The sequence below is a fragment of the Heloderma suspectum genome, chromosome 3 (assembly GCF_057233095.1).
Source record: "Heloderma suspectum isolate Gila_16-S chromosome 3, 16-S_ref, whole genome shotgun sequence".
NCBI classification, from domain to species: domain Eukaryota; kingdom Metazoa; phylum Chordata; class Lepidosauria; order Squamata; family Helodermatidae; genus Heloderma; species Heloderma suspectum.
The window spans coordinates 311,323,772-311,337,057 of record NC_139460.1 but is presented as its reverse complement, the minus strand read 5'-3'; the positions used below and the strand labels follow the sequence as shown (position 1 = coordinate 311,337,057).

The 13,286-nt window shown below is 44.8% G+C and overlaps 1 protein-coding gene across 2 annotated transcripts in view; it reads right to left on the bottom strand.

Annotated features, from left to right (window-relative positions):
- Positions 1-13,286, bottom strand: part of NAALADL2 (N-acetylated alpha-linked acidic dipeptidase like 2) — a 1,211,675-nt gene that overhangs the window by 975,162 nt on the left and 223,227 nt on the right. The gene's annotated exons all lie outside the window — the stretch shown is intronic.

The following is a 13,286-nucleotide window of genomic DNA, read 5'->3' as shown; positions in this document are numbered from 1 at the left end:
GAAGTGGGCTAGATGAAACAACGATCCGGTGGATCCACAGTTGGCTACAGAATCGGACTCAAAGAGTGCTTATCAATGGGACCTTCTCCAACTGGGGAGAGGTAACGAGTGGGGTACCGCAGGGCTCAGTCCTGGGCCCAGTGCTCTTCAACATTTTTATTAATGACTTGGAGGAGGAGGTGCAGGGAATGCTGATCAAATTTGCAGATGACACAAAATTGGGTGGGATAGCTAATACTTTGGAAGACAGAAACAAAATTCAAAGTGATCTGGATAGACTGGAGCGCTGGGCAGAAAACAACAGAATGGCATTTAATAGGGACAAATGCCAAGTTCTGCACCTAGGAAAAAGAAACCAAATGCACAGTTACAAGATGGGGGATACGTGGCTCAACCACACTACGAGCGAGAAGGATCTTGGAATTGTCGTCGATCACAAGCTGAATATGAGCCAACAATGTGATGTGGCTGCAAAAAAGGCAAATGCTATTTTGGGCTGCATTCATAGAAGCATCGCTTCCAAATCCCGGGAAGTACTAGTTCCCCTCTACTCAGCACTGGTTAGGCCTCATCTGGAGTACTGTGTCCAGTTCTGGGCACCACACTTTAAGAAGGATGCAGACAAGCTGGAGAGGGTTCAAAGGAGGGCAACAAAGATGATCAGGGGACTGGAAACAAAGCCCTATGAAGAGAGACTGAAAGAACTGGGCATGTTTAGCCTTGAGAAGAGAAGACTGAGGGGAGATATGATAGCACTCTTCAAGTACTTGAAAGGTTGTCACAGAGAAGAAGGCCAGGATCTCTTCTTGATCATCCCAGAGTGCAGGACACGGAATAATGGGCTCAAGTTACAGGAAGCCAGATTCCGGCTGAACATCAGGAAAAACTTCCTGAGTGTCAGAGCAATACGGCAATGGAACCAATTACCTGGGGAGGTGGTGGGCTCTCCCACACTGGAGGCCTTCAAGACGAGGCTGGACAGCCATTTGTCAGGGATGCTCTGACTTGGATTCCTGCATTGAGCAGGGGGTTGGACTCGATGGCCTTGTAGGCCCCTTCCAACCCTACTATTCTATGATTCTATGATTCTAAGGAATCATATGGTATTTGATAATGCAAATAAAGTTTTTGCAAGAAGTATCTTTTATTTAGTTGTTGCTCATTGCATCTTCACCTACATATATGTGCAAGCATAATGGTTTACCTTGCTATTACAATGTGATACCCATTTTTCTCTTTATTTTTTATTTTATGGGGCCTCTGAATCTTGGCATGGCTTAGGGCTTCAGCATGTCTTAATCCAGCCCTGGCCATACCAATTGTATTTGGCCAGTCCATATGGGTGAGAATTTCATTTGAGTTTGTTTTCAATATAATTTTACCAAAATATACAGGAGATAAGGAACTTGAGATTTGAAAGTTTGAATGTGGGAGGAAGTGAAACTGACCAATTCACTGAAAGTGAGACCCTTCCATAGTGAGATAATTTAGTAATGATCTCAAGCCAGGATCACCTGCACAGGATCTTTCAAGTCCTCTGAATCTGCTAGACATAGGATCTGATGAGCAACTCCATGTAGTTCTGTCTGAGTAGTAGGGGTGCGCATTTGTTTCAGAAGGAATGAAAAACAATCAAGTCCAGTCGACTCAATTTTCATCCATTCCAAAATGAATGTATTGAAGAATGAATGGGAATAAATGGCTATGATTTTTATTACTCCTATTTGTGCTCATTTGTACCCCATTAATACTATTGGAGGGCATATCTTTCTCTGGAAGCAGCAGCAGAACAGCTGATTTTGGTGGCTTCTCCTAGAGCCACCGCATTTTCCCCAGAGTTCCAGGACATTTTGAGGGGGAAATGGTGGTTTCTGGGGGGGAACGACAACCATTTTTTTGTGGTAGTCACTGTTATTTTCTCTCAGAATGCCCTGGAATGGTACAACATCTGGGGGAATCTGGATAGGAATTGGCAGCCTACAAAATATATTTTTATTCAATTAAGCAAGAACACCTCCACCTCTCTGCCAAATGTCTAGATAAAAGCACATCTCCTGCACCTTAGAAAAAAATCCAAAGAGATTCTTACTCTGCCCCTCAAGCAAAAGAGGCAGACAATTGACAGCTTGCTTTCTTTTTTAATAGAAAGAGAAGAATTTCCTGACTTGGCGAGTAGGTTTCAGATGACCTTAGCTGCAACACTTCAGTTTCCAAAGGAAATGAAAAAGTCTCATTGGGTAGTTGGTGGGTTGCTTGAAATTCCTTACCAGAAAGGTCTGAGCTGACACTACCAGACTAGGAGTAGGGATGCATGAGAACTTAGCTTCAGTTCCGTTTTGATAAGAATTGACCAAAATTCACAAAGTTTTCCATATTTGGGACAAAAAGAACTTGAGATTTAAAAAAAATCAAATGTGGTTGAAACAGAAATGGACACAATCTATCTCCAGGGCTTTGAGTAGGGATGCCAGAGAAATTCAAGACAAATTAAAATGAGTTTGGATTTCTAAGAATCTAACCTGCAGAATCCACTGCAGAGTGACCCTCTCAGGCCATGTGGAGTCTGTGAACTTTCAGATTTTTTTTTTTACTTTCCCGAAATTTACACATATTTATTTGTAGGAAAATATGCAAGTTTCTGCTGAGGAAAAGTTGAATGGAATGTGGGAGAATACGCTAAATGCTATGTACTAAGGTAAATTATGTAAGTTCTTATGAAACATGTTACATAATTATTTGCATATTTTTCCACATGACAGAAAAATATTTGCATCCATCTCTGAATGGACAATGGAACAAAAGGCACCTGACAATGTGCAAAACATAGACAGAGCAGATTTGACACAGTTCATACATTCCTAGCTTTGAGTACTTAGCTTTTCATAGTTGAGGGGTTGCATTCCTGTATGTTTGACAATCTTAGTTTTTAATTGGGGTTTCAATGGCTTTTTTTCTGGCTTTTTTTCTGTCAGATTCCTAATCTTTAACAGCTATAGATAAAATATGGTCTTCTCCATTCTGGGAATAACTATACCTTTTGAAACTGGCTGGTGCAGATGGGTGAGAATTTTGTTTCATTTTCTTTTTGATACAAATTTATCAAAATTCACAAAGTTCTTTTTATTTGTGGGGAAAGTACTTGAGAGTTTAAAATTCAAATGTGGGAGAAAACAAAACTGACAGATTCGCCCATCTCTAGCTGGGAGTCTAGTAACTTGTCCTATTTATTTCTCAGTACAAATATGTACCATTATAATTTTTGTTTCTTTTGTTACTCCATTCATTTTCATAATTAAAATACTTCTTTCTTTTCATTGGTTATTTATTAAGATCTCATTTGTTTCATTTTTCCTTTGTCTTGTTTACATTTCTTCTGTTAACTCTTTCTTTCTTTCTTTCTTTCTTTCTTTTTCTTTCTTTCTTTCTGCTGCCACCTGTAAGTAAAGTGGCAGCATAGAACTGACCATTAACTTTTAAAAAATTGCCGAGTTCTCAGGCACTCCACAGGCAGCTTCCCCAACTGGCCTGCAAGTCCTTCCATGCTTGAGAGAACCTGTGAAAAATTAGTCCAACTGTACTATATTTTTGAACAAAACCTGTGTGAGCTAAATCACCAGCAGTGTTTTGTGAGAAAGGAAGAGGTAGTAGAATAGTGTCACATCAAAGAAAAGATCTTGATTTCAAGATAGATCTGAATGCATTTATGAAGCAGAACCTGTTTCAGTTCTGGTTCTCCAGCTGTTCTTCATCAGTCAGGAAGAATTTTCTTTTCTGCCTAAGAACATTATTTTTGTCCTTATTCTGGGGTAGAAAAGAGTGACTCTTTTTGTGATATCTGAATGAATTTTGGAGGGTGGATATTAATTCAGTCCCAAGTTTATATTTGGAATTAAGTGTCAGGGTTGGATATGAGCCCATAGAGTCCCAAAGCAGCTCTGATTCTGAGGAAGAGATACAATCCATGGGAGAGGAACCCGCTTGTTTTTCAGAGGCGCAGCTGGAGGGAGAGCCCCCCCTTCACATTTCTGGGAGTGACAGTGGCATGGAGAGGGAGGGACAACTTGAGCCTCTAGATGCGAGGCGCAGGCGCAGTAACAAGCAAGAGGTTGTGGGCACTGAGAGGAGGTGCTCAGCCTGCTTGGCGTGACGACAACAGCTGCGCCCCAATGCCCCACGGGAAAGGGGGGGAACTCTCCCCTCCTACTCCTTAAGTTCAGAGAGTTGCCGCACTTTTCTCCAAATGGAGACCAACTGACATTCCTAACGCTTAGAATCCCCTGTTAGGCCACTCCTTTGAGTTTTCCACTTAGTCACAGGCAATTAGCATCTGTAAGCGTCATTAGGTTGAATGGAAATAAAGCCTTGGAAAAGAGCCCTTTTGTCTGCGTGTTGATTCTGGCTACTTGAGGATTTCAGAAGGTAGCGGGGGTGCTCCTGACATTAAGGATGCACTCCTATCAAGATAGGCAGCCTCCTCCAAACTTGGAAGTGACCACCTCTCCTAAGCAAGGCAGGAGAGGCACAGGGGCATCTTTCCCTCCACACCTCTCCTGCCCTGGTTTTTCTTCTAGACAGCCATTTTTGGATGTCTAGCTGCGAGGGGCCGACTGGGAGAGGAGACTGTGTGTACAACACATAGGATGTGCTGTACACACAGCTCCGCTCTCCTCCCCCCAGAACGCCCCCAGTCCCACCCCTTTTCAGTCGCTCTGTGCTCCTCTTCTGAGCATGGAAGATTGGGCTTCTCTGTGCTGTCTCCAAGGCAGCGCGGATGTGGGGGGAGGTTGGTTTTCCAGGAACCAACCTCGGAGCACAGGCTTCGAGGTCGGTTCCCGGAAAAGAGCATAACCTATGGCCTTCTAGACAGTGTCTAGTGGCCATAGGATTGCTTCCTAAACAAATTATTATTATTATTATTATTATTATTATTATTAAATGTTGAAGTCCAGTGAGTTCAATGCGACTTACTCCCAAGTAAGTGTGCACAGGATGACAGGTATAATATTTATACTGCACATTTCTGAAGTACTCAAAGAAGTCCAAATACAATTTATCGACTATTATTTCTGTTCCAGTTAGTTATATACCAACATCGTTGCACATGGACAAACTATAAGGGGACTGGTCCCTGTCCCCAGAAGCTTGCAATCTAAAATTTGGCACAAACAAGACAAAGGAGGGAGGAGAAAGAGATGGGGACACTAATAGATAGAGGAAGATTTGTTTATTTCAGATAGTTATAATAGGGTATGAAGACTAAGCAGTTGTGCCACAGGCTTTATGGGAATGGTGGTTTTGCGTAGAGATGTGTGATGCTGGGTACTCCATTCCATTAAAGCCCAACTGGATTCCACTGTGATCATTCGGGTAAGAAGTGGTGGACTGTAGCAGATTTTATGCTTCCGTGGGGGTACATAGTGGGCAGGTAGACTTGCAATCATGCACACTTGTGCAAGATTTCCAATAAAAAGCAATGGCCTCATTTGTGCAAATTACATGTTCCTCCTGCAAAAAGATCTAATTTGCACAAGTTTACACCATCTAGAAAAACCAAAACAATGGAACCCGCTTATTGGATCAACTCGCAATAGATGGAGTTGACTCCAGCAGGGGGAAACAGGACAAAATCCACTGGAGCTGAACCAGAATAATCAGTCAAGATTTCACCCCCAAAATGGAATTCTGATACAGCTCTAGTTTTGAGGAGGGATTTGAAAGGAGTAAGAGAGGTAGCATCATGCTGGTCTTCTCAAAAGCAATTCCAGACATGAGCCAGTAAAGGAGAAAGGGCAGAGACAGCCAAACAGAGATGAAAGGGCAGAGACAGCCAAACACAGATGGCTAAAGGTGGTGGGGCTGGATCAGCAATCTCTTCAACATCCCTGTAAGGCGTATTGGCATTATTAATCCCATTTTACAGATAAGGGTTTGCAACTGAGAGATCAGGGGCCAGCCTGGAAATCCATGGCTGATGTGAGATTTGAAGAACTGGAGATTTTCTGGTTCTTTATCTTGCCTTTTTATGCCCCTTATGCTAGGGTACATCCCCCTGTGCTTTATTTACTTTTGCTTTGATTTTTTAGGGATGGCGGAGAATTCCGCCATGGATTTCAGTGAGGCCGAACGGCCTCCCACCCCCTGCCCCCCGCGGAATCCCCCCTGGGGATGAAAGCTTACCTGGGGCGGATGTTCCAGCAGCAGCGGCGGTGGCTCTGGCAGCGGCTCCGGTGGCAGCAGCAGCTGGTCTCTTGGCCGGCTGCTGCAGACTCAAATGGTGGCCACTATGCCATTTGTGTAGCTGCCTTTGTCATGATAGGCTACGTAAATACTTATGTAGCCTATCACGGCAAGCAAAAAAACACAAAAAAACCCCGCGTACGCAAATGGCGGTGGCTACGGCAGCTGCCATTTGTGTTCCCTTTTTTTCACTGTTTTAGCCTACGTAAATATTTGTGTAAGCTATTACGGTGAAAAAAAAGGGGAATGCAAATAGTGTACTGGGCGCTATTTGCCTTCCTTTTTTTTCTCACTGTAATAGCTTACGTAAATATTTACGTAGGCTAAAACAGCGAAAAAAAGGGAACGCAATGGCGCCCACTACGCTATTTGTGTTCCTCTTTTTTCACCATAATAGCTTACATAAATATTTATGTAGGCTAAAACAGCGAAAAAAAGGGAATGCAAATGGCGGCCGCCATAGCTGCCGCCATTTGCGTACGCAGGTTTTGGGGGTTTTTTTACAGAAGGCTGCCCAGCGGCCAGATGTCCAGCTGCGGGCGGCCCTGGCCAGCAGCTCTGCGGAAACTCCACAGAGAGGAGCCGGCCAGATCAGGATTTCGGGGAGAGGTGCGGAGCACCTCCCCCCCACCACGAATCACCCCGTCAAAAAGGTAAGTGACTTTCGTACATCCCTACTTTTCATTAGGGATGGGGAAACCTGTCAGTTTTGCTTTCTCCTGCACTTCAATTTTTAAAATGTCAAGATATTTCTCTCCTGAATAGAAATAACTTCGCAAATTTTGGTAAATTCTTATCCAAACCAAACTGAAACAAAATTCTCATCCATCTGCACCAGCCAAATTCAATAGATACAGCTATTCCCAGAATGGGGAGGAACATGATGTACCTGCCTGCCATATAGCTGTTGAAAATGAGGAGCCTATCAGAAAAGAGACAGCAACTAATTAAGCACTAGCATGGGCTTCAGTGGTGTCATTCCACAAACTCAAATAGCTCTAGCAGAGCTCCGCTGTATCTTTCCATTGCGGAAGTGGTTGCACATTATGCTTGTGCAAGCATAATGCCTAACCAGTTGCACAACCAGTTGGACAAGTGTAATATGCAACTGCTTGCACAAGCATAAGGTGCAACTAGCTACTCAACTGTGCTTGCACAAATGGAATTCTTGCACATAGTTCGGAACCTAATTTCTTCTAGCATAGTGTCATTTGTGCTATCAGAATGGCTCAGTTGGATACTTCCCAATGTTGCATACGCAGAGATTCAAAGCCAGACTTTTAAGAGTTATACACCCAAAGTCCTGAACCTGGGCGGATGAATCTGTCAGTTTACATCCATTTCTATTTAGAAAAAAGCTCAAGTTCTTTTTGTCCCACGTATGGAGAACTTTGCTAAGTTTGATACATTTTTTATCTAGGGATGTCAGAGAAATCCTCTGCAGATTCAAATGAGGCCAGATTCTTTGGAATCCAGCCTCAGGAATCTGCAGCAGATCGGGATCACTTACCTCTACTCCAGGAGGATTGAAGGCAGAGTGGCACTCGGCTGCTTCTTGCCAGCCAGAGCCATTCACCTCCTCCCTGTCCCTGCCGATTGCCATGTCTTTTCCTTAAAAAAAAATTAAAAATGGTGATCGGCAGGATGTGCCCATAGACGTATATGCAAAACAGAGCTGTGAATCTTGCATATAAGCCTATGGACACATAGACTTAGGCGCAAGGTTCATGATTCTATTTGCGTCTAAGTCTATGGGCACATCCTGCCAATCGCCAATTTTTTTTTTTTAAAGAAAAGACATGGCGATCGGCAGGGACAGGGAGGAGGCAAATGGCTCTGGCTGGCAGGAGGGAAGGTAAGCAGCTCCCAAGCCAGTCCCCCCCCACAGAATCCTCATGGAGCGGAGCCACTCTGGAGGATTCCAGGAGAGAGGAACGGATCGCCCCCCCCCCATGGATTCCCCACCAGAACAGACAGTGGGGAATCCATACATCCCTATTTTTATCAAAACCAAACTGAAACAAAAATGAAATTCTCACCCATTTCTACTTTCTGACACCTGTAATGTGGGATATATCCCAGTGTTTTGAACAGTTTGGAGTCGTCTGCTTCAAGCCACTACTGGTGTGGTGTATTTTATCCCTATGCGGCATGGTTTGCGCTTGTTAATTGGTGAAGGTGTGAAGTTTGGGGGACCTGATCGCAGGTGAGAGGTGGCAGTGATCATCAAAGATGAAGCGAAGCAAAATGGATGAAATGTTTATAAAGTCCTTTGACAGCTCTAATCAAAATGTCCTATCAAACCTGGAATTAGTAGACATTATTCCTGGAAGAATTCATGACATTTATGTCTGATATTGTTCCTTGTCAACCTAGCTTTTTTCATTGCAATCACATTTTAATTTCATGCACCTCTAATTCTGCTATTGTTAATTTTACTCCTTTAATTCCAATTTCCATCAATTTTCCACTCTTTACTGTGAAAATGCCCTAGAGTTTCCAAACACTTCTATGATTAATGAATATTTTACATTTGGACAGAGTCTCCCTCCCTCCCTCCCTCCCTCCCTCTCTCTCTCTCTCTCTCTCTTACACACACACACACACACACACACACACGTGTCTGAAGCCCCTTAGCATCATAACCATATATATCTCCAAGATTTTCTGAAGGTCTAAAACAATTACACTTGGATTCACAATGGACAGAGTCTCCCTCCCTCCCTCCCTCCCTCCCTCTCTCTCTCTCTCTCTCTTACACACACACACACACACACGTGTCTGAAGCCCCTTAGCATCATAACCATATATATCTCCAAGATTTTCTGAAGGTCTAAAACAATTACACTTGGATTCACAATGGAAATGAGCAAAAAAGTAACATGAGAACTAATGCAAGGCATCAGCCAAATCTTTAAAAAGTGTGTGTGTGTGTCTGCGCATTTGTGCAGATGAAAAAACAATTTCATCATCTTCACTGAGCTTCAAATCAGACCATTTTGGTTTGGTTTATTCACCAGATTTTCAAAGAACCAGGCTAGGGATGCTGGAGAAATTTGAGATGCACTAAAATGAGCTCAAAGTTCTAAGAACCCGACCTGTGAAATCTGCTGCAGCCTGGCCTCCTCAGGCTGCAAGGAGTCTGTGGACTTTGGACTTTTATTTTTTTTAAAACTTTCCCGAAATATATGAAAATCCATTTGTAGAAAAATATGCACGTTTCTGCTGAGCCTGGTAAATATATGTGAGGAAAAGTTGAATGAAATGTGGGACAATACACTAAATGTTATGTACTGAGGTGAATTATATAAATTGTTGTGAACCCTCCTATGGAATTATTTGCGTATTTTTCACCTAACAAAAAAGAAATCTTATCCATCTGTGAATGGACAACGGAGTAAAAGCCTCCTGACAATCCATGGAACACAGATGGAGCAGATTTTTACACAGTCCATACATCCTTAACCAGGCTATACATTCAGCATAAGCCCTATTCACATGTTATGAAGAATAAGTGAGGTCTCAAAGTGGGGACAGAGATGGGATTGCAGACTGCCCCGACCCCCCAATGTCCACATGCACACTGAGCCCTGCCCTTCGTTTCCCAATCTCTTCAGTTGGAATGGTCTGTGCAGTCAGGGATTTTGCTTTATCTGGAGTGCTTTTTTACCAGCTCAGACTAGTATATGCCAGCTGTGACCCTATCTGAAAAGTATGGATCTTGCTTCAGTGATTCATACTCTAGTGATATCCATGCTGGATTACTGTAATGTGCTGTATGTGATGCGCCTCTGAAGACAATCTGAAAACTGTAACTGGTACAAAATGCTGCCATTTGAGTACAGTTAGATGCTAGGTGGGTGGACCATGTGACAACTAGGAATGTTTTTTTCACAAAATCTCTCTTTCCCCACCCCCTCAATGCAAGGAGTTAAAAAAAAGAGGATGGTCAATTGGAGTCAATCTCTCTTTTTTTTTACACCCCCCGGGGGGTGGAATTTCATGGAAAAAAACAAAACAGGTGGGATAAAAGGTTTAACCTGCTCCTCCTCACCCACTCCTGGAGCATCACAGCCCCAATCCGAATTGCGGCTGTGCCTGCTTGCACGGAGGTAAGGAAAACTAGCATGCATAGCTCCACCATATGTGCTCAGACAGGATGTTTACTTTGGCCTAGAATGAGACTCCTAAGCTATCATTTTAGGTGTCTTCGTCTATTATTTTTCAATGTCTTCTATTACTGGATCAGAAAGAAGGAACAGGACACTAAGTATCAGCAAGCAAACTGATCTGATTCTATTGCAAGAACCCAGAACAGGGTGAGAACATGGCCTATTCAGGACAGATGTGAAATGCCAGAAAGAAGGCATCAAATCAGGGGGGAGAGAGAGAGAGAGAGAGAGAGAGAGAGAGAGAGAGAGGGCACAGAAGATTCAAATCAAGTTGGGGTCAAATCCAGAAAAGGAAGCCAGAGATATCAAGATGAAACACAGAGCAAGAGTAACTGTAGCTACTGGCCTGTCTACCAGAAGCTCAGTCCTGCTTCCATATGGTTTGGATCAAACTAGAGAAAGTACGGCTAGGCCTGGTTACCATGACAACTCCCAGGTGTTTCCTGGGATCTGTTTCAGTTGTTGCTAGGGATGGCATAGAATTCTGCCACGGATTCCAGTAATTCCCCCTGGAATCCGTGGCGGAACAGCCTCCTGCCCCCTCTGCCCCCCCGCGGAATCCACCCAGGACGGAACTTACCTGGGGGGCATGCAGCGGATTTGGCGGCAGCGGTTCCAGCGGTTCCGGCGGCTCCGGCGGCTGGTCTCCTGGACGGCCGCAGCCAGGCTGCTGTGGCCGCCATTGGCGTCCTTGCAGCTGTGATAGGCTACATAAGTATTTACGTAGCCTATCATGGCTAACCCCCCCCCAAAAAACACCAGCGTATGCAAATGGCGGCGGCCGCCATTTGTGTTCCCTATTTTTCGCCATTCTAGCCTACATAAATATTTATGTAGGCTATTACGGTGAAAAAAAGGGGAACACAAGTAGCGTAGTGGGCGCTATTTGCATTCCCCCTTTTTTTGCCGTAATAGCCTACGTAAATATTTATGTAGGCTAAAATGGCGAAAAATAGGGAACGCAAATGGCGGCTGCTGTAGCCGCCGCCATTTGCATACGCTGGTTGTTGTTTTTTTGGGGGGTTAGTCATGATAGGCTATGTAAATACTTACATAGCCTATCATGGCAGCTTGGCTGGATGCAAATGGCAGCCGCTATGGTGGCTGTCATTTGTGTCCGCAGCAGCCTGTCCACAGCCGGAACTCCGGCTGCGGACGGCCCTGGCCGGCTGCTCTGTGGAGCTGCCACAGAGCAGAGCCGGCCGGGCAGGATTCCGGGGGGGAGGACAAGATAGCCTCCCCCCCATTGAGGATTCTGAGGGGAGGGACGGAGCGCCTCCCCCCACCACGAATCACATCCACGAACAGGTAAGTCACTTTCGTACATCCCTAGTTGTTGCAGCCTGATGATGTGGACAAGACGCTTGAACCAGTCCATCCCAGCACATGTAAGCTTGACCCTTGCCCACCTTGGCTAATACAATCTAGCAGGGGTGGATTGGCTGGGTGGGTCCAGGGAGTAGTAAATGCTTCGCTCTGTCAGGGGGTGGTTCCTGCTGCCTTGACAGAGGTGGTAGTGAGCACTCTCCTGAAGAGGCCCTCCTGGCCCCAGAGGTGTGTGAGAACTATCGCCCCATTGCTAATATCACATTTGGGGGCAAGATGCTTGAGTGTGTGGTGGCTGGGCAGCTACAGCTGATCTTGGAAGAAACTTATTATCTGGACCCATTTAAGTCTGGTTTCAGGCCAGGGTACGGCACTGAAATGGCCTTTGTTGCTCTGACTGATGACCTACTCTGGGTGAAAGACAAGGGGAGTGCTACCCTGTTGATCTTCTTGGATCCCTCTGTGGCTTTTGATACCAATGATCATGGTATCTTACTGGATTGGCTCTGCAGGATGGGAGTTGCAGGCACTGTGCCACAGTGGTTCCATTCCTACCTGTGGGGTCGATTTCAGACAGTGGTATTGGGGATTCCTGTTCTACCCCATGGCTATTAAGCAGTGGGGTGCCACAGGGTTCTATTCTATCCCCCATGCTGTTTAACATCTGTATGAAGCCATTGGATGAGGTCATTAGGAGTTTTAGGGTGGAGTGTCACCAGTATGCTGATGGTGCTCAGCTCTTCTTCTCCTTGTTGTTGGAGTCAGCTGGAGCAGTGAAGGTGCTGGACCAGTGCCTGGAGGCTATAATGGGTTGGATGAGGGCCAATAAACTGAAGCTGAATCCTGACAAGACAAAAGCTCTGTGGAATGGTGGTTCCCCGAGTCCAGGAATTGAGTAAGCAACCTGTCCTGGATGGGGTTGAACGCCCCCTGAAACAGCAGGTGTGTAGCTTGGCAGTACTCCTAGATCCATCCCTGTCACTGGAGCCTGAGGTGGACTCCGTGGTCTGGAGTACTTGGGGCCACCTTCGGCTGATCCACCGGCAGCTACGGCCTTTCCTGGACATGGATGACCTAGCCACAGTAGTGCATGTGCTAGTAACTTAAAGGAATTGCACTGGCTGCCAATACGTTTCTGGTTGGAATTCAAGATGCTAGTGATGACATTTAAAGGCTTAAGCAGCTTGGGACCTTGATATTTGAGGGAACGTCTACCCCTATATATGCCTACCTGAGGACTGAGATCTGTTGGAGGGGCCCTCCTCTGTGTCCCACCAGTGTGAGACATACACTATGGTGGGACTTGGGAGAGGGCCTTCTCTGCTATGGCCCCCCAGTTGTGGAATGCCCCCCCCGGAGACCCAACTGGCACAGACACTGGTTTCATTTTGGTGCCAAGTTAAAACGTGGCTTTTTACCAAAGCCTTTGAGGGCTAATTGGATTCCTTGAGTTTGCACACTGTTTCAACTGTTTTATTGTTTTAGATTTTAAATTGGTATTACCTCGCTTAATGATTTAATGTTTTTAGCTATTTAAATTATTGTTTTACA